Below are 23410 nucleotides of genomic sequence, written 5' to 3' on the forward strand. Positions count from 1 at the left end.
CGTTCGCATTTGGAAGCAAGCCGTTGAGGTACTTTCCTTGTAAGCAGTGTTGCCACAATCTGATGGCAAAATATCCCTCTGCAAGGGGAAAATTTCCCTTTTTCGACTAATGTCTCCTTCCATTAAAAGAATCATAGGTATAATAATTATAATATAAATAAGTAGTGAGTAATGTATTTTCGTTGCACCATATTCGTAATTACGAAATATGTAAACAATTCTTACATAATCAGGCCAGATGTTCCAAGTTCGTACCTTGGCCAAGCATGAATTCTCTTTTTCTTTCTTTTTATCTTCCTATGGAGAGAGAGAGAGAGAGTGAGAGTTTCTCTCTCTCTTTTATGTCCCTCTTTCCTATCTCTCTCTTCCTGTCTGTCTCTCTCTCTCTCTCTGAATGTACAATTACGTTTGTTCCATCACCCATTTTATAACACTATTAATTAATAACCGAAGATATATAAAAGCGACGTAAAAGAAAGAAAAATAGAAATTTAAATATAGAAATTTCAAAAGGAGTGGAAATAGGAAGTGACACCAACAAAAAATGTGAATATAGAAGTAGAATCTAAATGATGGTAAATTTCCCTTCAAATGGCAACACTGTTTGTAAGTGAGGATAAGTGAAGGAGTGCTTCAGGAATTCATAGGGTTTTGGTGGGAGGAAAGTGGCAGGCTAATCCTCAGATAACTGAGCTCCGTGTGTAAAGGAACCAGTTTGACCAGGTAGCCTTGGAGATTGGAAGCCCTCCAGTGGTAAGTGTCAGAAGGTATTCGTTGGGAATTTTGCCTCCGGTGAGCGGACTTCCTCAACGCACGCAGCGAAGCAGACGCCAGACCTTCAATTTTTACAACCCCTTAAGCCACTGGCAGGTTATTGTTTAAAAATGTCTTACCAAATTGAGACAGGGTTGTCCAAGACAAGCATGGTCTTACCCGAACGAAACTGATTGGATTCTTGCTAAGTCGTTTCTTTCTACTCTTACGTATAACCGCGACGAAGACGAAGGCTTAATGAAGTAACTATTTTAATTAATCAACAATCATTAACAATAAAAACAATTGGACACCAATGATACTGAAGTTATGAATATTCAGACTTCATAAAAACAGAATTTGATTCACAAACGAAATAAATATAAATTCATTTCGACTTTTGGGCCTCCCCGATGGCGCAGTGGTAGCGTCATCGCCTTGTAATCAAGGGCTCCTGGGTTCGATACCCGGTGGAAGCACATAGTGGATCGGATCCCACTTTAAACTGTAGGTCCAGTCCCGATTAGCCTTACTGTGCATAAAGTGGACTTAAAACACCAAATCAATTAATCATTTCGACTTTTAGGCGCTGATAAGCGAACAATTTTATCAGCCCACAAAGACATTTGAATCCTAACCACATCAGCAGATGTATTTCACTCATTAACCATACCATCAATAGGAATTGAGTTATATGCTACCCCGGTGCAACTAAACCAAGCAGGAATAAATATTAGTCGAACAGATCTTTTTTCTGGACAGTGCTGTTCAGAAATTTGTGGAGCAAATCACAGATTTATACATATCGTTATTGAAGCTACAACACACAAATCCTTCATTAACTTAATAATAAAAATCTACACAAGAATCATCAAATATCTGAAAAGTAACTAATGGTCTCTTAAACCAAAAATAGTAATTTAACAACTATACTTCTGATGAGCAGGTTAATTCACATTTATAACGTAGGAATGTCAAACCTAAATATAATTTTTAAATTTGGAATGGCAGTTAGTTTGTTAGTAACTCAGTTATATTTTATGAAATGCAGCTTAGCTACATTAGAAACCCAAATAATACAACTCGTAGAACAGGGACTTTGGAATCACCCTGTATGTAGAAAGAGACATGGAATGTGCGAACTAAGAGAAAGAATGAATAGGGTGAATATAGAGAGGGTGAGGAATAGAGAGGCATAGACATCTGAAGTGGCAGGAGAATAATTTAGAAATAAGAAAAGTATGTGAAAGAACCATAAGGAAGGAAACAAATAAGTAAGGAGAGAGAGAAACAAAAGTAGAGAGCAAAGAGACGCAAAGCCAGAGAATAGGGAGAGAGAGAAGGTGAGAAAAGAAAGTAGATAGAGAAAAGGAGAGAAGCAAAGCCTGAGAATTATATATACGAGGGCATGCTAAAAAGTTCGTAGCCCGACGTAGAGGGAATTCACTTGGAATGATGAAACTTCATAGTTACTCAACATACTACCCTCGAAGCTCAATGCACTTTCTGGCCCGGTGCTCCAACTTTTGTAAACCAGTTTAAAAATGCTGAAGTTTGCTCCTCGCACCAATGCGCTGTGGCAGTAATCACCGCCTGATGTGAGGCAAAATGGCGTCCCTGCAGGTGTTTTTTGAGATGAGGAAACAGAAAGTAGTCCGATGGAGCCAGATCGGGGAATGATGGATGATCAAGACACTGAAAGCCCAAGTCTCGCAATTTCTGCTGTGTTGCTGCTGCTCGATGGGCAGGGGCATTGTCATGAGGTGATTACTGCCACAGAGTATTGGTGCAAGTAGCAAACTTAAGCATTTTTTTTAAAGTGGCTTGCAATAGTTGGAGCACCGGGCCAGAAAGTGCATTGAACTTCGAGGGCAGTATGTTGAGTAACTATGAAGTTTCATCATTCCAAGTGCATTCCTTCTACGTCGGGATACGAACTTTTCAACATCCCCTCGTATAAAGAGAGAGAGGAGAGAAACAAAAGTATAGAGAGAGAAAATGAGAGGCGCAAGGCCAGACGAATAGCGAGAGAAAAGGAGAGAAACAAAGGAAGATAAATAGAGAGATAAGGAGAGAAACAAAGGAAGATAAATAGAGAGAGGAAAGGAGAGAAACAAAGGAAGAGAGGGAGAAAAGGAGAGAAACAAAGGAAGATAAATAGAGAGAGAAGGATAGAAACAAAGGAAGAGAGAAAAAGAGAGAAGCAAAGGAAGGGAGAGAAAAGGAGAGAAACAAAGGAATATAAATAGAGAGAGATGGAGATAAATAAAGGAAGAGAGAAACAAAGGAAGATAGAAAAAGATAAGGAGAGAAACAAAGGAAAATAAATAGAGAGGAAAGGAGAGAAACAAAAGTATAGAGAGGGAAAATAAGAGGAACAAAGCCAGACGAATAGAGTGAAAAGGAGATTAACAAAGGAAGATAGATAGAGAGAGAAGGAGAGAAACAAAGGAAGAGAGAGAGAAAAGGAGAAACAAAGGAAGATAGAAAAAGAGAGAAACAAAGGAAGATAAATAGAGAGAGAAGGAGAGAAACAAAGGAAGAGAGAAAAAAGGAGATAAACAAAGGAAGAGAGAAAAAGGAGAGAAACAAAGGAAGATGGAGAAAGATAAAGAGAGAAACAAAGGAAGATAAATAGAGATAGGAAAGGAGAGAAACCAAGCCAGAGGAAAGAGAGAGAGAGGGAGAAGGAAATATAAAAAAGCCACAGATAAAGAAAGAGACGTAGAAAGAAAGAGAAAACCAAACAGAACATATAGATAGATTGGCAAAGAGATGAAGCAAGAAAGAGAGAAAGTAGCAAACACAGGGATAAATGAACAATATCAGAATGTAAAACAACCAAAGCAAACCCAGTCCCACCTATATCATTCCCTCTTGAGTCCCTTGAAACGAAATCCTATGTCGACCTTACTAGTTGGAGAGAGTTTGTACGGTAAGTTCAACAGTGCCGGTTAGGTTTTCTGAGCTGTTTGAGAATTATGAAAATAATCCATGTAAATTAACGAGTACACAAACTTTGCTCTGACTGTGGACCAACCATTTCTCCTTCGTTTCCTTGCAGGCAGCCGTAGATGGTCGGTCGTAAAGCCACACAAGGAGACGGGACCCTCTCAAGGTGATCGGGACATCTGTTGTGGATACAGCTCGTTATGTGAGTAATAAATTTCTCTTGGCTTATTTTTCAGGTTTCCATATATAGCAGGGAAGCAATGGGACTTTTTTTCTCTTGAATTGTGGGTGTAAATAATCTTACGTGTGCGGCGTTTGACGTCAGAGGTAACGCGGAAAGATGTCAAGGGATGCTTCATCTCCTTGGACTCTATCTTCTCTTTCCTCTGTCGTTTACACATACATATACAGTATGTAACAAACTAACTGCACCACTTAACACAATGGAACGCAAACTGTGTTTTAGGTGATATGTAGACAATTATACCGCTCATATTTTACTTTAGATTAATCCTGGGCCTTGTTTTGTATGTCTATATATGAAAAAACAGCTGGTTTCAGGGTCAAAATCTTGCCTTGTTTCCGTGGGGAAGTGTCACTTAGAATTTTCCCCATGCCTGTACACTGGTCAAAGTTACTGCACTTTAGTAATTGAGAATAGTCCAGACTACCTCTCAGACACGGCTGGAACACACTTTAGTAATCTAGCGATAGAGTGAAATCCATTACACAGATTTTCCACCGACTATTCACAACACGGCTGCACGTCAGGAACAGGCGGCAGCCATTTGCACACAGACGTCAGAGACATCTGTTGGCAGAGAGTGGAATGAAAGACAGCAGTGCAAAATAACAAAAAAGAATCAAGGAACAATCCCAGGTGCAATTTGCCATTGTTTTGCATATTATTACAATGGCAATTTAAACATATTTCAATATTCCCCTCGTTTTTAGCTGTCGTGCAGTTATTTTGTTACAGACTGTATATGGGGGCATTCCAGCGTTATGCGTGTGATATTTCACACACCAAACTGAAGGTTCTAGATATGACATTGGATTAAATATTCATAACGAACTGATTTCCTGGAATTACGAAGTACTATATACTGTCTGCTAACATATGAGAGAAAAATTGAGAATGATGGCATAGGCTGAATGCATGAAAAGCACCAACAAAAGTGCGTTAGGTGTGTGACGCTTTAAAAACGTAGAAAATTTGACTTCATTTGTCTGTGAAGCATACAGCTGCAGATTTTATTGGTGAAATGTGTGAATTATATGCATTCACAAACATTTAAGCCTTAATGCAATTAAAAACAATATAATTTCCACAATAATTCATTTTGTTATTTACATGGAGTAAGACCACTTTTCGTAGAATGTACCAGTTGTGATTTTCTCAAAATTTCGGAGGAGCTGTAGCCCCTTCAGCCCACTCCTCTGTGAAATCTTGTGCCGAATTTATGAGTACCAAAGAGATCGTGGGTGAAATAATTCTAGTGCAGAATTTATGAATGGAGATCACGTGTGAACTGAATTGAGTAAGAAATTTCAGAAAATTAGACATGGATTCCAATTCTTACAAGGAATTTGAATATCTTACTAGCTATAATCCTCATGTTTTACACAAGTTTTTGGGAATTGCATGTACGGTAGAATTTCACTCGCATAAGTTCGGTTTTCTCTAACTTAGCCCATGAATGGTTTTATGAGTGCAATCCCGTAAGAAACCCATTTCACTGCGAGAATTTCAGGATTATATTGGATCCTGGTTCCAGCAAGTTTAACGAGAAAGTGTTCGAAACCGTCCGCTCGGGACAAGCGACAATGAATTAACAGTAATGCTCGTTTCTGTGTATCTTACATCACGTTCTTCCATTTCGGTGTTCCTGTTGAGTAACAAGAGAATGGAGACCAAAGAAATGGCTTCTTAGTCTGAGCCGAGTTACTGGAGCGAGACACTCTTTAGCCCAGAAACTTTCTGCGGTCTCGTGGTCGGATCTCTTGAGTCATTTTCTATGGCCTCGAATTTTTTCTTCCATTAAATTTTTTCCCCGATGTTTGGATTTATAATGATGCCATCATAAAATGCACGGTTGAACTCGGTTGCAAAAATTTCTTGGATATTGTGGTTTCACATGTCTTCTCCATGATTGTGGACTTCTGATGTGTTTTGTCGCTAATGCAGCAACAGACAGATAAGAGTTCGGAAGGAAGAGGTTTTTATAGGAATGGAAGGGTACAAAGGTTTTGAAAACAGGAAGCGAAAACTGGTTCAAAACTGATTTTCATGTCACATACTTCGCAATAACATTTTGCTCGTCTTATAATGTGTCTTTCCGTCTTTTAATCATGTTTCCCCAGAAAAATAACGCAAAACTCGCTCCAGCTTCCAAATATTCACGAGAATTGCTTCAAACGGAAATAATATAAGGCAAAGGAAGTGCCCGAATCGCTTTTGGGGCATTTCACGAAAAGTGGTCCTACTCCATGGTAATAACAAAATGAATTAATATGGAAATTATTATTGTTTTGAATTGAATTAAGGTGTATATGTTTGTGAATGCATATAATTTACACATTTCACCAATAAAAATTACTAGAATCTGTAGCCTCTATGCTCCACAGACAAATAAAGTCTACATTTTGATAGATTGCCGTCCTAATTTCTAGGCCCAAATCTGGCCCTGATCATGATTGTGTTTTCCATAACGTACGATTACTTTTATTATCGTGAAGAAAATTAATCGTCATTCTGTGCCACCTGGCTGCATACATACAGGATAAAATGTATACATTTTTCGACGACGCATACCGTCGGAACGAGACTTCAGTGAACCAATTGTTACTAATTGTCGTTCGCATTGTTGTCCTCACACTGCCAAAAATTGATCGAGTTGTTCCTGCATTGTTTAGTGTCCTGTGCGTTCTTTGTCGAGCAAGAACACAGTGGATAAACAAACCACAACCCCTTGAAACAGCGACTCCACCCAGATCAAATTTTGATTGAGTCAACTTGTAATCAGAGAGACATGATAGTATCCTGGCGACAAAGATAACAGATTTAGCTTTTCGTTGCACTTGAGCCACAACGCAGCCTGCAGGTAAATTATTAGTACTGCTCTTATAGTTATAGTAATTTTATGTTTTATAGGATTTTGTAATATATTGTGTACTTGTAAAAGTTAATTCGGAGTTTTCTCACACGATATTCATAACACTGGCTGGCAAAAAATAGATGTCAATTTTATGAACACGTTTCTCTCTAGTTAAGGAGGAGTTCTAGCAACGGTCTTCTTTTCTAAATGTTCGTAAGCGAATTAATCTAAATCGTTTGATATTGTTAAAACATTTGTTAACAGCTAGTCATTGTATCCAGTGAATGGAGCGAATAGTTTAAGTAGAATTGGAAATGGAACGTACCTATTGTTCTCTGGTTTGCAGGTGTTCACAAATGTTGTAAACAAGTTTGACATGTGTGGAAGGTGCATAAATTGTGTTCGTTTGTTATAAACAAAAAGAACTAAGGTTAAAAGTAAATGAAAATAAACTTTTTCTATATTTATACCTGGGGGCATCAAAAAGTTTTGCCTTTTGATGTATAATTTGTTTAATAATGGAAAGATTGAAACAATGAAGATACATATAGTTTGCCTACTCAAAGTTGCCCTTACACACGTTCTATGCAATTGCGCCACCAGTTTAGCCAGGCCTTAAACAAAGTTTGGAAAAATTCCACAGAACACTCCTTGCCCCACCGTTCAGAACTGTTTTAACCTCCTGTAGGTCCTTGAATCTCATGCCACGAAGCATAGACTTTATGGTATCCCAAACTCTCAATCGTTGCCTCTGCTGACCCATAGGACATGTCCACTGCACCAGAAATTTACTGGATGGTGATGCGTCTATCCTTTCGAATGAGCTCATCAACCCATGGAGGTTGTCGTCGGTCACCGACGTTGATGGCCCGCCACTCCTTGGCTTGTTCACACTTTCTGTTTCTCCCACTTTGAACTTAACTACTTAAGTCTGAGCTAAGTCTGTGCTTCGTGGCATGAGATTCGAGGAATTACAGGGGTTAACACAGCTCTGAACGGTGGGCAGGTAGTGTTCTGTGGAATTTTTCCAAAACTTTTTGAGGCCTGGGTAAAACGCTTACCCAAATGCATCGAACGTGATGGGAACCATGTGGAAGGGTAACTCTGAGTAGAGGACACTGAGGCAAACTATATGTATGTTTATTGTTTCAATCTTTCCATTATTAAACAAATTATACATCAACAGGCAAAACTTTTTGATGCCCCCAGGTATAAATATAGAAAACGTTTCTTTTCGTTTACTTTCAACCTTAGTTCTTTTTGTTTATAACAAACGAACACAAGTTATGCACCTTCCACACATGTCAAAACTTGTTTACAACATTTGTGAATACCTGCAAACCGGAGAACAATAGGTACGTTCCATTACCAATTCTACTCGTTTACTATACAAAGGTAAAAATGAAGCTACCCTTGTACAGTCACGGACACTGCCGGCTTGTAACGATTCCATTGAAAGTCGATGTATTCATGACAAGCCGGCAGTGACCGTGGCTGTACATTGAGACATGCCATCTCGGTCACAGTGGAAAGTGATGTGAGCAGCGCCACGCTACAGCCGCCTTTACATCACCCAGGGTTGCCATTTATTGAAGGCTGGTGAACCCCAGAGCTACTGCATGCGGGGACATTGCTTGAAAAATCCCAATCTCTAGCCACTAAGTCCGGGAATCGAACCCGTGCATCCTACATGGCCTTCAGACATCCTCCGTTAAATAGGTGAATTTACATCCCGGATGTGAAATGATGATTATCATAGACGATTAGGTGATTTTGTTCGTAATCAATGAATTTTTGGTGTTTCCTTTCGGTGACGGTTGTTCGTTAACCAAATATGGCTAAAGCTAGTGTGCTTAGCCTAAAAGTATACCGTTGATATTTATTTAGTTGGCGGTATATTTTTAAACTTAACACCCTGTATTTTGGCGTAGAGAGGGTATATTTGTTCAGTCATTGAACATAGAGCGAGAGCATATGGGCATCTTACAGTACGATATAACTAGGTTTAGACACATTTCACATGTCGTTTATATAACTTCACATTCTGCTAGTCAAATTTGTATCGTATTATAAAGACGAACTTTAAACAGTAGTGAACACGCAAAATGTGTTTTGTTTTTACTTATATGTCTGTTCGTCGTCATGACGGTTTTGCGTTATTTGAAGTTTCGGCAATCTTTATTACCCTGCCTTCTAGCTTTATTCTTTTGACTTTTTTCATGTCTTCTTTTGCTTTCAATCTATTTTCTGTGTTATTCGGACATTTGCCATTGTATTACAATTAGGATGTTTGCACTAAAATTTGGCTAGATAGCTAGATCTGATCACAAATAATCAGGGTAAGTGATTTAGCTTAGTTATTAAAGAAAGACATTTGTTAGTGGCTGGAAGTTGCGAGAAAATAATCTCTCGTTTATTGCAAGATTGCAAGGTAAAGGCAAATTCATAACCAATTGGTGGCCGCGGTGGCTCAGTCGGTAACGCGTCTGACTACCATGCTAAAGGTCCCGGGTTCGATCCCCGGCCGGTTCAAATCCGGGAACTTTTCTAACGTTGGAAGCGGCCCCGGCGCCCACCCAGCGTCGAATAACATGGGTACCTGGGGAAACCTGGGGGGTAAAGGCGGTCAGGGGCGTGGTGCTGATCACATCACCCCCTCTCACGACCGGATCAAGAAAGTGTGGGGCGTTACCCCCACACCCCCTATACGCCTCCATGGCGTGGTGCTAACCACAGGGGAAGACTTTACTTTTTTTTTTATAACCAATTGGAGCTCTTTACGTCATTATTACAACCCATCATGGAAGTACAGCGCCACATGTCAACCTGGTGGCGGAAAATTGAACTATTTTTTTTCTTTTATTGCCATCCTCTTCCCCATGGTCTGCATAGTGGATTCACCAAATTTCAGAGTTTTACGATGCCTCAAACAGGCTACAGAGGGCTCTGAGTTGGGTAACTTTATTTCTGGCCACCCGGTATATTGCATAACGACTGCTAACCTGTTGTACATTTATAATACTTAAAATTAGTAGTATTGTTTTTGCTTTCCTTCATTTTTCTCTTTTTTCATTTCTTTTTTAACTTATTTTATAAAGTTTGTTTAAGTTCGTGTTTCTATTTCATTTAATTTTGTTATTAAACAACTGTTTCGCGCGGATAGTGTTGAAATTTCAAGTGTTGAAATTTCACGTATATTTATGAAACTTTACTTTTCGGCTGAAAAGCGTGCAAGAGGAAGTAAACACCATGCTTATCTGATGCACTTCTTTTTGCATTATGTTGATTACCTTGTAATGTAATAAAAATTGTATGCAAATTAGTTGCTTCACGCAAGGTGAACAGAAGCTGTGAAATCCTGAAACTTCCGTCGAAATTGCTTTCCCGAGCGCCACTTGTTCGCTTCATCCGCTAACAACCTCACGATTAGAAAATGAAGGAAAACTGCTTCCTTATTTAATGCAGATACATATTTTTCCATCTGCGCTTCGAGCGTGATGCACAGGCTGCGTAAGGTATGCTTATCACAGGAAGAGGATATGTAACGAAATTATTACTGCAAATCATTATAAACAGCAAACTTGATAGCATGAACACCTACCTCACTTAGTACTCCAGCAGTTTTTTTTTATATATACAGCATATTTGCAGACGATACAATTCAACATAGAAGTGTATCAATATACGCTATATAGGACACTCCTTATTACAAACTTCATTGACCCTGTACAACGCAAGTACAGTAATATTGTCAGTTGATTAACAATCAGTTTTTCAGTGTTTTCAGTACAAATAATATTGCCAGTTGATTAACAATCAGTTTTTCATTATTTTCAGTAGAATTAATATTGTCAGTTGATTAAAAATCAGTTTTCAGTGTTTTCAGTACAAATAATATTGTCAGTTGATTAACAATCAGTTTTTCAGTATGTTTGCTTGTTGTTATTCATGATATCGTAACGTACTCTGAGTACGTGGGATCGAACCAAGAACCTTCACCATTGAGGGGGGTGATGTAGCTCGCTTAATCATTCATCCTCCTCATTTGAGCACTCGCCCTTCAAGGTAAGCCTAATGGTAATGGGCGAGAGGTACTAACTACACACTTGGAAATGGCAAAACACAAGCTTTCGGATTTATACCTTCAAGTCTAGATCAACATGGTTGGAAGTAACAATACCTGTCTGTCTCTGATGATACAATTCCCCGGTGATAGCTGTTCATATCGAAACGTGTTCGATCGCTCAATCTCCTCAATTCCTTCTTGTTCGGCGATTCCAGGCAAAAGACCCCTCACCACACGTTGCTCTCTGTTTTGTTCTCTTTCCTCCTTCCCTGGTCGTTGCCCTGAAATACCAGCTGATCAGCACCTTAACTCCAATAGACCAGGAAGGATTTGTAAATTACTGATGTGACATTCTTTGAATGCCTGAGAGAGCAACGGCTGGCGACAGGGGTTATGAATTCAGGCTAGCTATAAATCTCAATTTAGAAGAGATTGATACGATTACCCCCTCTGGAAAAAATTTCCAGAATTGAAATTTATATTTAAGGTATCCATGTTGATCTATCCTTATAAATCGAAGTTTTTATTAAAAACATAGAAAAAATAAAAATGAAATAAAACCATAGTTTCCGCCAAAACCGAAAAGAAAAAAAATAATGATAACAGAATAGTAATTGAGTAAATACTTGGCGATACTTCAGACGCGAGAACTGGCCATAGGCATAAATGTACTGTCTGGTGTAACTGGCCGTAAGAAAAACAAATAACAAGCTCGCATCTTTGCTTAGTAAAAAAATAATAGCACAGTGCTTAACTTGCACTTTGATACTCGCTCACATAATCATGCATGGAATGAGCGTACCGTGAATTTTGTAATAGATGCGGAAGATTGACATGTGATGATCACTGACATAACTGACGTAACATGTTAAAGGTGTGGCCAAGCAACAATGATGACTGATTATGACCTGAGGTCGCCAAAAGGGGGCGTGAACACACGTGTGCGTTAGTAGTCAACACAAGTGGACTCACACGACACATATTTTCACTTGAGTTAAAACGTAGTGTTTGTATGTGTGTATAATAAATATATTTCCACTTGGGTTCTTCTTGTTTTATATTGCGATGCACACGCATTCACTGGAAGTGTTTGGAGTTGTCACGATAGTTCAGTGGATTGTTATCACTCTCGGCACTACTGGAATTACGGATGTAAGTATGAATTAATATTTGGAATCCATGAAGCACACATGTACACTTGGGGGAAACATGCCTTCGAGTTACTGTGAGACTTCCCTTTGTAGGTTGATGCACTTAGCAATTTTGCTTCGATGTTTTCTTTAAAGCTGGTAAGAAAACGATCGACAAGGGCATGTGTTAAAAGCACTGTTGATTAGTATTGTTCGGTGTACTTAATGATGAATAAACGACTTTTAAATATTTTCACATGGTACACTCCCGTGCAAAAGTTGCACAACTGGTTGCACACAGATTTTCATTTCAACGTTTCTTTCAAGGAACTAAGTGAGAAACGGTCGACAAAATTGCAGACACTGGCGAAACACGATTTTGTCATGCAGCATATTCACTTAAACCATGTAAAATTGCACCGTTGATAAGCATAGTTTGTGCATTTATGGAAAAGTGAATGAGACATGGGACGTTGAAACTCACTGAGTACACTCCTGTGCATGACGTTAAAAGACAGGTTGCACACACTGGAAGGTTCTTCTTTGTGGGTGTAAAACTGCTTTACATGAAAGTTGTAGAGTTGAATGTGACGCATTACATGTCACGTAAAAATGCACTTTCGTAAACACTGCGGAATGACTTTTTAGGAGGGGTCATGTACATTCTGTAATGCAAGTGTACAGAGGTGAGAAGTGTAAACACTAGGATACGTCCTTGATGAATTTCTGCTTCTTCATTGGGTGAAATTTATAAAGACTGGCAGATTTTGGGGAACGTTTACACACAGTGATGACTTGGATTATGTAGCTGCACTTTTGATTGAAGTACCGTGATATTTGTGGAAAGCGATGCACTTTCGGAACAGGAGCATATTGTGTGTAGTTTGTGGGGACAAAACTACGGTGTTCATTCTTCTCTCTGGTATTCTGCTCTCTTCCCTGCTCCCTCTTCATGTCTTCTGTTCTTCTTTTCTGCATCTCTTCTGTTCTTCTTTTGTGGGAGCATTGATGGGGAAAGGGACTGAAGAATTTTGTCCGGTTTGGGAGTTTCTTCTTATAAGGGTGGAAAGTGTTTGTTCCATGTACTAAAATACTGGCAGGCTGGCTGGCTCACATGGCTGTTGCATGCTGTTGTCCTGGGAAGCTAAACCGTCGGGATGCGTGCAGATTCGGGTTCGAATCCCGTTCTCCTCGCTGGTGATTGGCCAAACTGCTGCATGTTGATTCCCAATAGATACGCTGGGAAAATCCTTCTCCTGTTGATAGCTCTTGACTGGTGTGATGAATAGACAGACTTAGGTAAAGGATAAAGTATAATTTCGTAAACGGGAAATGAGGAAAGGGGTGTTGATCTAGACTTATTAACACAAATACAGAAATTCAACTGCTTTACCATTCCTCGTATGAACATTTATAAGTTACCACGATAATACAATATAAAGAAAGCTAATAACCATAAAATAATAAGGTATGTAATTAGATTGATACTGAATAAGGTTAGTTATATTTATGTGAGAATTCATAACGAAACCAATGAAATATTTGTTAAAATTATCGAAATTATTTCTTTAATTTCCCTTGTGCTATGAGAAATGTCCTGTTTCCGTTTGATTCAACTTAAATTACTACTACTCTTTTGAATGGAAAATTGCTTGCTATAAACATTGAAAACTTTACTTTGCCTATTATTATACTATTGTTAACGAACATTCTAGACAGTCGACCAAGTCCTGTTATCGTTAAAAATTGAACGTGTACTGGCTCATTGTGGTGAGAGAGGTTTAAAATATACATACTTTTACTGGGAAATAAAACGTTAAGATATATAATCGCTTAAATTTATTCTAATAGTTTGCTTCGCTTGAAGCAAATTCTGTTCGTAAAAGCGTTTCTGGGAATTATAACGCCGGAGTGGCAACATTGTATCAAACAAAAAATTTGCTATCATTGAAGTTTTCCTTCCCGTGGTTGTCCTGTTAAAGGAATACATGTCTTTCGCGGCCGAAGTGGCTGCTTCTTGCTGCGTAACTCGATACAAGAGGGAAAGGGGGGTGATTTTCTTACGTTGCAAATTCTTCATTCCGACGGCTTCAAGACTGGAGACTAAATTCAACGTTTGGAAAAAAAAAATGTGTCGTGACAAGCCGACTGGGTCCAAAGATGACCGACGGAGGATTGCGGGATGGCAAGGGGTTTGAGGAGTGAGAGGGGTTTGCTTCTCCGCTGCCGAGCTGGACTTTGGTCGCTCCCATACAAAAATGCACGTGTTTAAAACTGTACTGTTTACTCTCTCTAATGTTTATAACGTCGGGCTGGACTCGCGGTGATTGGTTGCTTGGTTATCGCGGAGGATTCGCCCGCAGCGGTGTTAACACTTTTGGCGCTGCTCCCGTTTTTCAGCTTGTGAGGTTTAAACTTTGATTCCAGCGACGTTGCTGCTGGCGATCTCGCTGACGCGACTCGAACCATGTCCCAATATTATTTCAAATTACCGGGCAAGCAGTTTAGTACAATCGAGGGTGTTTTAATAAGAAAATTCTTATTCTGAAGAACATGATTAATAAATTACTTTGGTTTCTTGTTAAGATGACACGATTTATGTAATGCTTCTGCTCTTGACTGTACAAGTTCCTGTGCATATTTTGTCTCAACCGCAGTTACTCTTTCTTACAACTAACGTTATTTCCTACCTGAAGTTTTACTTTTCTTGATGAGGGCTTTTCTGGTTTAAATTTGTTCAAACTTTACTATTTAAAAGATAATTATTATTTTAGTCTCGTTAGTTTACTTTTCGTCTGCTAACAATAGTTTATTTTGAAATCGACCATAAAAAATAAGATAAAGTACTCTCTAAACATGCGATAATTAACTTTATATTATGCTAACATCACTAAAAATGAAGAATCTATAATTCCCTCTACTCATTCTAAAATATGCTTAGCATATTATTGTGGCAAAGTTAGAAACTAAAACCGTCGTGGTTTAATCATTATCATTCTGCGATGGCAGAATGGATTTCCAGGATTATCGGTTGCAATCCAATATCCGCAGGAAAATACTTGTTATTGAAGCGCAAAAAAATCTTGACGTCGTCGTCTACATATTCATATAATATAAATATTCTCATAACTGGCGCTTAAAATAAACTTTGCTAATATAATCATATACCTTCTTCTGAAGAGTAACTATAAAATTCTAGTGATGTATTCGCTGAGCTAGTATTATTACATACTGCAAAAAAACTTTTGTGCCTAAAGCACATTATTAAATAATAAGTCTGCTTTTAATCTTTAATATTATTAGTGCCATTTTATTATAAATTATTATTATGTCATGCAAGTGAATTTAAAATATTAGACCTGTTTCACTTTAATAAATACCGTAACTTGGAGCAGAATATTAATATTTATATTTTAAAATTTAAAACAAACTACATTTTAAAGTTTTTAAGATTCGAAGCTACAACGTGCTAAGGATAAATATTCAACTGTCAAACGAAACAATGTTTCGGACAGGAAAAAAAATATAAATATATACTAACAAAACAAATCTCGTTAATATGTGAGAAACGTCCACGCCGTGTAATGCTCTCATAATTCTCTTCTAGTTATTCAAAATAAGTTGGCTGTGCCTAACTTTGCTTAAAGCATATAAGTATATGTATATATGTGTACGGATTCATTCTCGTCACAACTGCTTACCTGTGTACGGACATCTCACGTCACTGCAGCCTATTTATACATCTATTACTTCTCAACTAGAACTTTTAATTAATCGGGCGGTTTATACCCTAAATCACGGCACGCCACTCTAACTATATACGCTTGGCGTAATAGCGGACATAATTGTACAGCGTGTCGAGGAATATAATTAGCGTTTCGTTTCTTTACATATTAACATGGATTAAAATTTTCAGGCAATGTATGCGTAAGTTAAGGTAACATAAGGCAAGTGACTATCTCGTATAAACTTGACTATCTCCTTAATCTAAGCTCCCTTCATGAGGTGCTAGGAGACTTCAGTCATTAAGAATATAAATGAGTGGTCCTCGGGGCCTTATTCGTTCCCAAAACTATATATGTATAAAATGTAATATCCTCGTTGCAAAAGTCTTAGCAGTCATAGTTTAAGCATTCTAAATCCTTTACAAGTTACGGTCAGTTTTAAACCAAATTTAAATTAAACTTTTAAGAAATTTCAATTAATAATAATACTAATAACAATATATTGACTCAAACAAGCATACTCTGTGCCATAACTCGTTAAAATGCACATAGTGCTGATTGACTCTGACTCGGTGGCACTAATTTATTTTCCTCATTCATAAATAACTTTAAAATCCACTTTTAATCCACGTTGTTAATTAATTAAAATGTTAAGGGTAAAAAATCGTTTACTGCTGACTATAGCTTACTGCATCCTCATAACCAACGTTGTCATAATTTTCGTATCCAAGATCATATAAAAAAAATTCTAAAATCACTGTCAATGCAAGAAATCATCAAATCTAAATGCCTTATTCTTATTCCTTATTTAAAATTCTGGATGGTAAAAATTTCCCAAGTGGGAATTTGTTGTAGCCATGGTACCTGGTTCGTGAGTGAACCACAGAGCTACCAGGAGCAGATTGATAGGGAATCGTCCACGGACGTCCCTGGGCCGGCCACATTTTTGATGACATGGGCCTCCCTAAAATCCGACATCGAACCTTCCGCCACGCGGAATGCCGGACGCTCCTGATACCAAATTGCCAGCCCGACGCGGATAACCGCGACGGAGCTGGGGCGCAGGTTCCTCCGCAATTTACATTTTGCGGGTGACCGACTCTGACTTGAGGTCTATAGGTTTCATCTGATTCATCCTCAAGTTAGAACTCGACATCTATCATAGCTTAATGGTTCTCCCCAGCTGATATTAGCATTAAAACACGTGTAACTCTATAAATTCTCTACTTTTAAATACGTACGCAGCCTGTTATTCATTTAATGTTTTCATTATAACTTTCATCCTTTCTTTTCTCTGCCTAGAAATGAGAAAACCTATCTGGAGGGTGAGGAAGCCTAATTTAAAATAAAATGTTATTTTTCTTTGCGTTTCCGCCTGAGATGAACGAAATCGGGCACAAAAATGGCATGACGGTTCTATGTTCTTAGTTTTCATTTATTTCAAACTGAAATGAATGAAAATTCCAGCACCTCCATCCACGTAACGTACTCTGAGTACGTGGGATCGAACCAAGAACCTTCACCATTGAGGGGGGTGATGTAGCTCGCTTAATCATTCATCCTCCTCATTTGAGCACTCGCCCTTCAAGGTAAGCCTAATGGTAATGGGCGAGAGGTACTAACTACACACTTGGAAATGGCAAAACACAAGCTTTCGGATTTATACCTTCAAGTCTAGATCAACATGGTTGGAAGTAACAATACCTGTCTGTCTCTGATGATACAATTCCCCGGTGATAGCTGTTCATATCGAAACGTGTTCGATCGCTCAATCTCCTCAATTCCTTCTTGTTCGGCGATTCCAGGCAAAAGACCCCTCACCACACGTTGCTCTCTGTTTTGTTCTCTTTCCTCCTTCCCTGGTCGTTGCCCTGAAATACCAGCTGATCAGCACCTTAACTCCAATAGACCAGGAAGGATTTGTAAATTACTGATGTGACATTCTTTGAATGCCTGAGAGAGCAACGGCTGGCGACAGGGGTTATGAATTCAGGCTAGCTATAAATCTCAATTTAGAAGAGATTGATACGATATATGTATTTATATTTTAACCCTATAAAATGTCCAAGCGTTCCTAACATGCGCCCGTAGGTAAGAGGAATACTACCAATTATATGTACACTCACCGACAATAAAAATGTTGCACTATGTGTGTTGCTAACTTCACGGTGCTTGTAGAAGTTGCCATTGAAAATTTCCTATTAGAATCCACTTATCGATGTAGGCAACACGCAACGCCTTACAGGGAAGTGAGTACTTCTCGATCTAGCTGTCCCATTATTATTGCCGCTGACTGTATGTGCAAAGTAAGTTGAACGGTGCAAAATGGTCATATGTGCCGATGTTCTCAAGAATTTTAACTCATTCATTCACTTACGAACGGAATTATTTTTTTCATTGGATTCTATTGCATTTTTATGCATTGTGATTGCATAATATAAATATGTAACCTTGTAAATACACAATAAAAATAGGCCTTATTGCTTCAGGCGCAGAGGTGGACAATCGAATTATTAAAGTACTCTCTCTTGCAATTTTTGAGAAAATGGAGCGTTCATTTTAAGTGCGGAAATTTTTTTTGGGGGCATTTTAAAAAAATGGTCATTTTTAAATAATTTTGTTTATTCATATATTTTTAAAGATTTTTTAGGTCATCAAGCTCTAGTAATAAAGGGGTTTCCGTATAGGACTCCGAATTTGAATCGAGTGCTATTGTTTTGTTTCGAGGTTGGCAGACCCGTTGTTGCCAATGTTGGCATGTGTTGTCATGCCGATGAATGTAGCTTCAATTGTTTTAACTCGTTCGTTGTGTTCGATACCCGGTGGAGGCACAAGTGGTTCGGATCCCACTTTAAACTGTAGGTCCAGTCCCGATTAGCCTTACTGTCCATAAAGTGGACTTAAAACACCAAATCAATCAATCGTTCGTTGGGGTTTCCTTCCGAAAATCCTCGAATAATCCAGGAGCGTGAAATCCATCCATCCGCTGAGAACGACTGTGTGGTGTGATCTTCCACCCTGTGATTTCTTCTTATGGGAGTTTGTGAAATCACAGGTGTACGCCAACAAACCACGAACCCTTTTGGAACTGAAGGCGGAAATCATACGGGTGATTGGAGACATCGGGACAGACATCTGCGAGAGGGTTATCAATACTTTTGTGGAGCGTATAAATGCATGCAGACTCAGTAGGAGTGGACATATGCCTGACATTGTCTTCCATAAGTAAATGGGAAATGGTACTGCTTACATATATGTGAAGTATAACTATTTTCATGATATTTTCCCTATTTTTATTTAATTTTCTAATTCGGTGTCCTATACGGAACACCGTATGTGTATGTATGTATATATATATATATATATATATATATATATATATATATATATATATATATATGAAAGACGTATATTTTTACTGAAGTTTAGTTCTCCCTTTCTTATTGGTATGAGATCGAATCATGGAACCTTTTAAGTAACATCAACCCCAAATTCGGACACTATTTTATGTGAAATCTGTAATCGTTTCCACGTAACACTTTAGTATTACGAGTTGTGCCAAGAAGAAATTTCTTTTCGTAACGAATGTTGACAGCGATGGCAGCGATAAACACTCCGCTGGTGCTCACGAACCAATCACTTATCGTCCTACACTGTCCGAGTAGATTGGGCAGATGGGTACCGACCGACCTATCATATCCCATCTAGAGGTTGGCGTGTTCCGCTTAGATTCTTATCATAATTCCTCATTCCACTAGCACGACACGACATACATGCTTCCACAAGTGCAACTATGATGATGCATCATGCAAAAAAGACTTGAGAACAGATAATGCGTCGACCTACTCAAGTGGGAACATTATGGACTGTAGTATTTAGGCAAGTAACGGTGAAATTACAAAGAAAAAAATGTCGAAACTATACTCAGGACAATGTTGTCATCGTTTCGCTAAGTACTTCATAGCCATGCACATTAAAATTCATGTTAAATCTCGTCATTACGTGATTCATGCACCATGTTCATTTCCCCAATGTTGCCAACTAAGTTGTTTTGGAACCGTATTTAAATCTTGATCGTTTTCGTTCATAGAACTTTCTTATTTCGCGATAAAATTCGCATATTTTATTCTATTTACAGTAAATGCATAGGGGGAACCTAGCTCAATATGAAGGTTTCAATATCATATACAGAGTGGTCAAAATGTCGCAACCGAAACTTTGAACGAACGCAACTTTTGTTCAAAAGGCGATAGACACACGAATCTTATACAGGGTTATTTTTTAATGTTAAACAAAACCATGCTCTACATGTGGCCGCGGTGGCTCAGTCGGTAACGCGTCTGACTACCATGCTAAAGGTCCCGGGTTCGATCCCCGGCATGTTCATATCCGGGAACTTTTCTAACGATGGAAGCGGCCCCGGCGTCCACCCAGCGTCGAATAACATGGGTACCTGGGGGAAACCCTGGGGGGTAGTAAAGGCGGTCAGGGGCGTGATGCTGATCACATCACCCCCACTCACGACCGGATCAAGAAAGTGTGTGGCGTTACCCCCACACCCCCTATACGCCTTCATGGCGTGGTGCTATGCACAGGGGAACACTTTACTTTTTTTTTTTTTTTACCTTTTATGCTCTACATGAAGATCAGTGTGGGGAAAAAGTTTCTAAGGTGTAAAACAAGATTTTGTACAAAGTAAAAACAAACATTAATAAAAGACAGATGTGGAGTCGCTTGCAAAATGTTCAATGTGTATGGTCTCTGTGGATATTTATGGAATAGATAAAAGAACGATATTTTTTTACGCATTTTATGCATTACAGACGATTTATGGGGTTAATTATGGCATATTCATAAACATGGCAACATTGGTCGTGTCAGAAGGCAGTCCAAGGTGTGCCCGACGTCTGATTATGTTATTTAATCAATGCCCAGTTGAAAGAAAGGATTTTCAGTTTAAAAAACCTTAAAACTAACATACATATCTTTATTTGGTTTTTCATTCTTCTAAGCCACCAGTCGACCGCAAACCTAACATGCACGGGTCAAAATATGTGTTTTTCTGGAGTTGGAAATTGGCAGTTTCACTTATTGGCTATTGTTTGTTGCGTTTAAATTTTATTCAGTGTAGAAACTGAGGCCAAACTGTCATTCCACCAGAGCTCGAACCTATTAATTTTGCACTACCCTCTTGTTCCATCCGAAGTACTGGTCTAACTTTTCCCATCCCATTTACGCACGTCTCAGACGTCTCAGGAGCACCAAGTCTGACCTACCTAACCTATTTCCGGGTGGAACGGTGCTTACACGAGTAGGTTAGGCATGTCAAATTTTGTGTTCTGTTTATGTGAAGTGTAGAAATTTGGTGCGACAAGTTGTTCTGTACCAACATTTTTTACATTCCGATTTTCACTGTTAATTTGTTGATCTCCTTTTGTTGTGAAAACGTAATCCATATGAAAACTCTTTACCCAGTGTTTTTGTAAACCGTAATTTATGATTGGATAAACTTTAGATGACAGATCTTTACATAAAGTAAATTAAGTTAATTTAAAGTTTAAAGAATGGGTTGGTAACACTGCAGATTCGCAATCCTCATACTGCACACAAACGGTTGGATACCTGCACGTGACTTTTAATAGAGCTTCCAAGAAATGTATTCTTTGTGGAAGCGCTATCTTGCGAAAAAAGAGCAGTGTGCAAACAAAACGAAGTGAAAAGTGAGAGGATTTTTTTTCTGAATCGCGTACGAGCATGTTACTCGTACTGTGAGGTGATTTGCATGCGAAATGTGGATAATTATCATGGCACGCGAGGTTTTACGTTTGCGGCGGGCGTTGGTTGGTTGGAGGAGAAGGAATGCCTTCAGTGAGGAAGCGTTGGGGTTTCGAGTGTTTGCGAAAAGGATCCTAGTTCATAAAGGGTTTGGAATCCAGTGTTACAGCGGAAAGATGCTCTTTAATTGGACAGGAATTTCGCTGAAAGTAAGTCTTCCCCTTTAGATATATATGTTTCCTGCTAGAAAGTCAAGCAGCGCTTTTATTGAAACTTTGTATCGCAATTCAGGATATTTGATTGAAGTTCTTAAGGTGCACTGGACTTTTGGCGTTTCTCGTGAAAGACTTTTTGTTAAAAGTTCTCTCGTTTCCAAAACTTTCAACATTTCATCCGGTTAGAATTCCTTCTAGAGAAATCAAGTGCATATTCTCTCTGTTGTCTAGATGTCTGTCATAGTTGAGGAGTTGGTTAGCGCATCGGATTTGTAGTAAAATCTGTCCTCGATCCTCACCACACGCAAAAATAAATTGTTCATCTGAAGACTAGAATAGATGCTCTTTCCAAACGTAATGTTAGAATACGTACTATATATAAATGTAGAAGCAGTAGACAATGCACAGTGTCCAATTAACCTTACATGCTAATATAGAAGAATTAGCTTCATGGAGGCATAAACCTATTTTCAATTACAGACATCTACACGCTAAGATTTAGACAGAACTCCTAATAAATGTAGGCTAATAGACAATTTTCAAAACGACAGATTTAAGTCTTTCCTGAGCTAGGTTAATAAATCCAGTGCCTGTTTAATTGAACGCTACATAGAAAAATATCAGTGTCATAGTACAAATAAGGATTTATCGACTTTCCATCAACTTTTTGCATGATCTTCTATTCTCAGTACGTTTTCGAAACATTCCCTGTCTTAGCATTTGTCTTTCTTATTGAAGCACTATATTCTATTGAGTTCTTCTTTCCGAGTTCTTTATGGTGACGTAGTTTATCAGAACTTCCATTTACTTGTCAATTTCGACCATGCTCTCATCTCAAAAGTCGCCAGTCTATCCATATTTATTTCCTCAAGTTCTCTCTCCAATACATATAGTAGTTCACCTCACACATTGTACTTTTCGTAAGCACTAAATTTACTTTGGTGGTGTTAATGGACAAGTTCTAATTCCTACTGAAAATCTCTTTACCATTTCCAATATTCGTTAACTCGACAGTCCTCTTGTTAGCGTCGTGTCAAATATTTATTCTCATCCATTTGCTTTATCGTGCTTCATCCCCCATTCATCATAACATTTTCATACGTTTTCTTGCTTTCTGTCGGAATTTCCTTGTAGAGCATTCAGGAGGATACAAATATTTAGAGAATATATTTGTAATACTAAAGTTCTAAAGGTTCTAAACATACTGTATCTATTTTTCCTGAATTCAAAATATCAGAAGGATTCTATTACACATTTTAGATAAAGTCGCTGCTGAAATGGAGCCAAACTTCAGAAATCTTTTATATTTACTGTTGTGCCTGCGAAAGAAGAATACAATTTTCTGAATTTCGTAGAAAGCGCAATGGTACTTCCTATATCCCAGGTACTTGGAAATTTCATATAGAATTTCGATAAAATGTCATGTAGAATTCAGTAATGTTTTAAAGTACGAGAATTCCAATTTTGAGACGACCGTAAAGATATATTTTTTTACTTCATGCTCCTCAGTTTTTAATGTACATTATGATATACTGAAGACGTGTCTCACATCTTTTGCATAGTATTTCAAATAAATAAAAGTTACAAGACATCTAGATAATTTTGATCTTCACTTTGTGTCCAGTTTGGTCTCTTCAGAAATTGTTCTTGCGAAATGTTAGTACCTGTTGTTTATCGTAAATTACGCATTTTTTCC

At 38.3% G+C, this 23410-nt stretch overlaps 1 protein-coding gene across 2 annotated transcripts in view; it reads left to right on the forward strand.

Annotated features, from left to right (window-relative positions):
* Positions 1-23410, forward strand: part of conu (Rho GTPase-activating protein conundrum) — a 327867-nt gene that overhangs the window by 205049 nt on the left and 99408 nt on the right. The window contains exon 5 of one of the 2 annotated variants that reach the window (XM_083114347.1): positions 3818-3907. The gene's annotated coding sequence lies outside the window, so the exon portion shown is untranslated. Of the gene's footprint in view, positions 1-3817; positions 3908-21554; positions 21709-23410 lie in introns of those variants that run through there. The other variant, XM_083114348.1, reaches the window with a different exon arrangement.

This window comes from Lepisma saccharinum, chromosome 29 (assembly GCF_977018435.1).
Source record: "Lepisma saccharinum chromosome 29, izLepSacc3.1, whole genome shotgun sequence".
Classification (NCBI taxonomy): Eukaryota; Metazoa; Arthropoda; class Insecta; order Zygentoma; family Lepismatidae; genus Lepisma; species Lepisma saccharinum.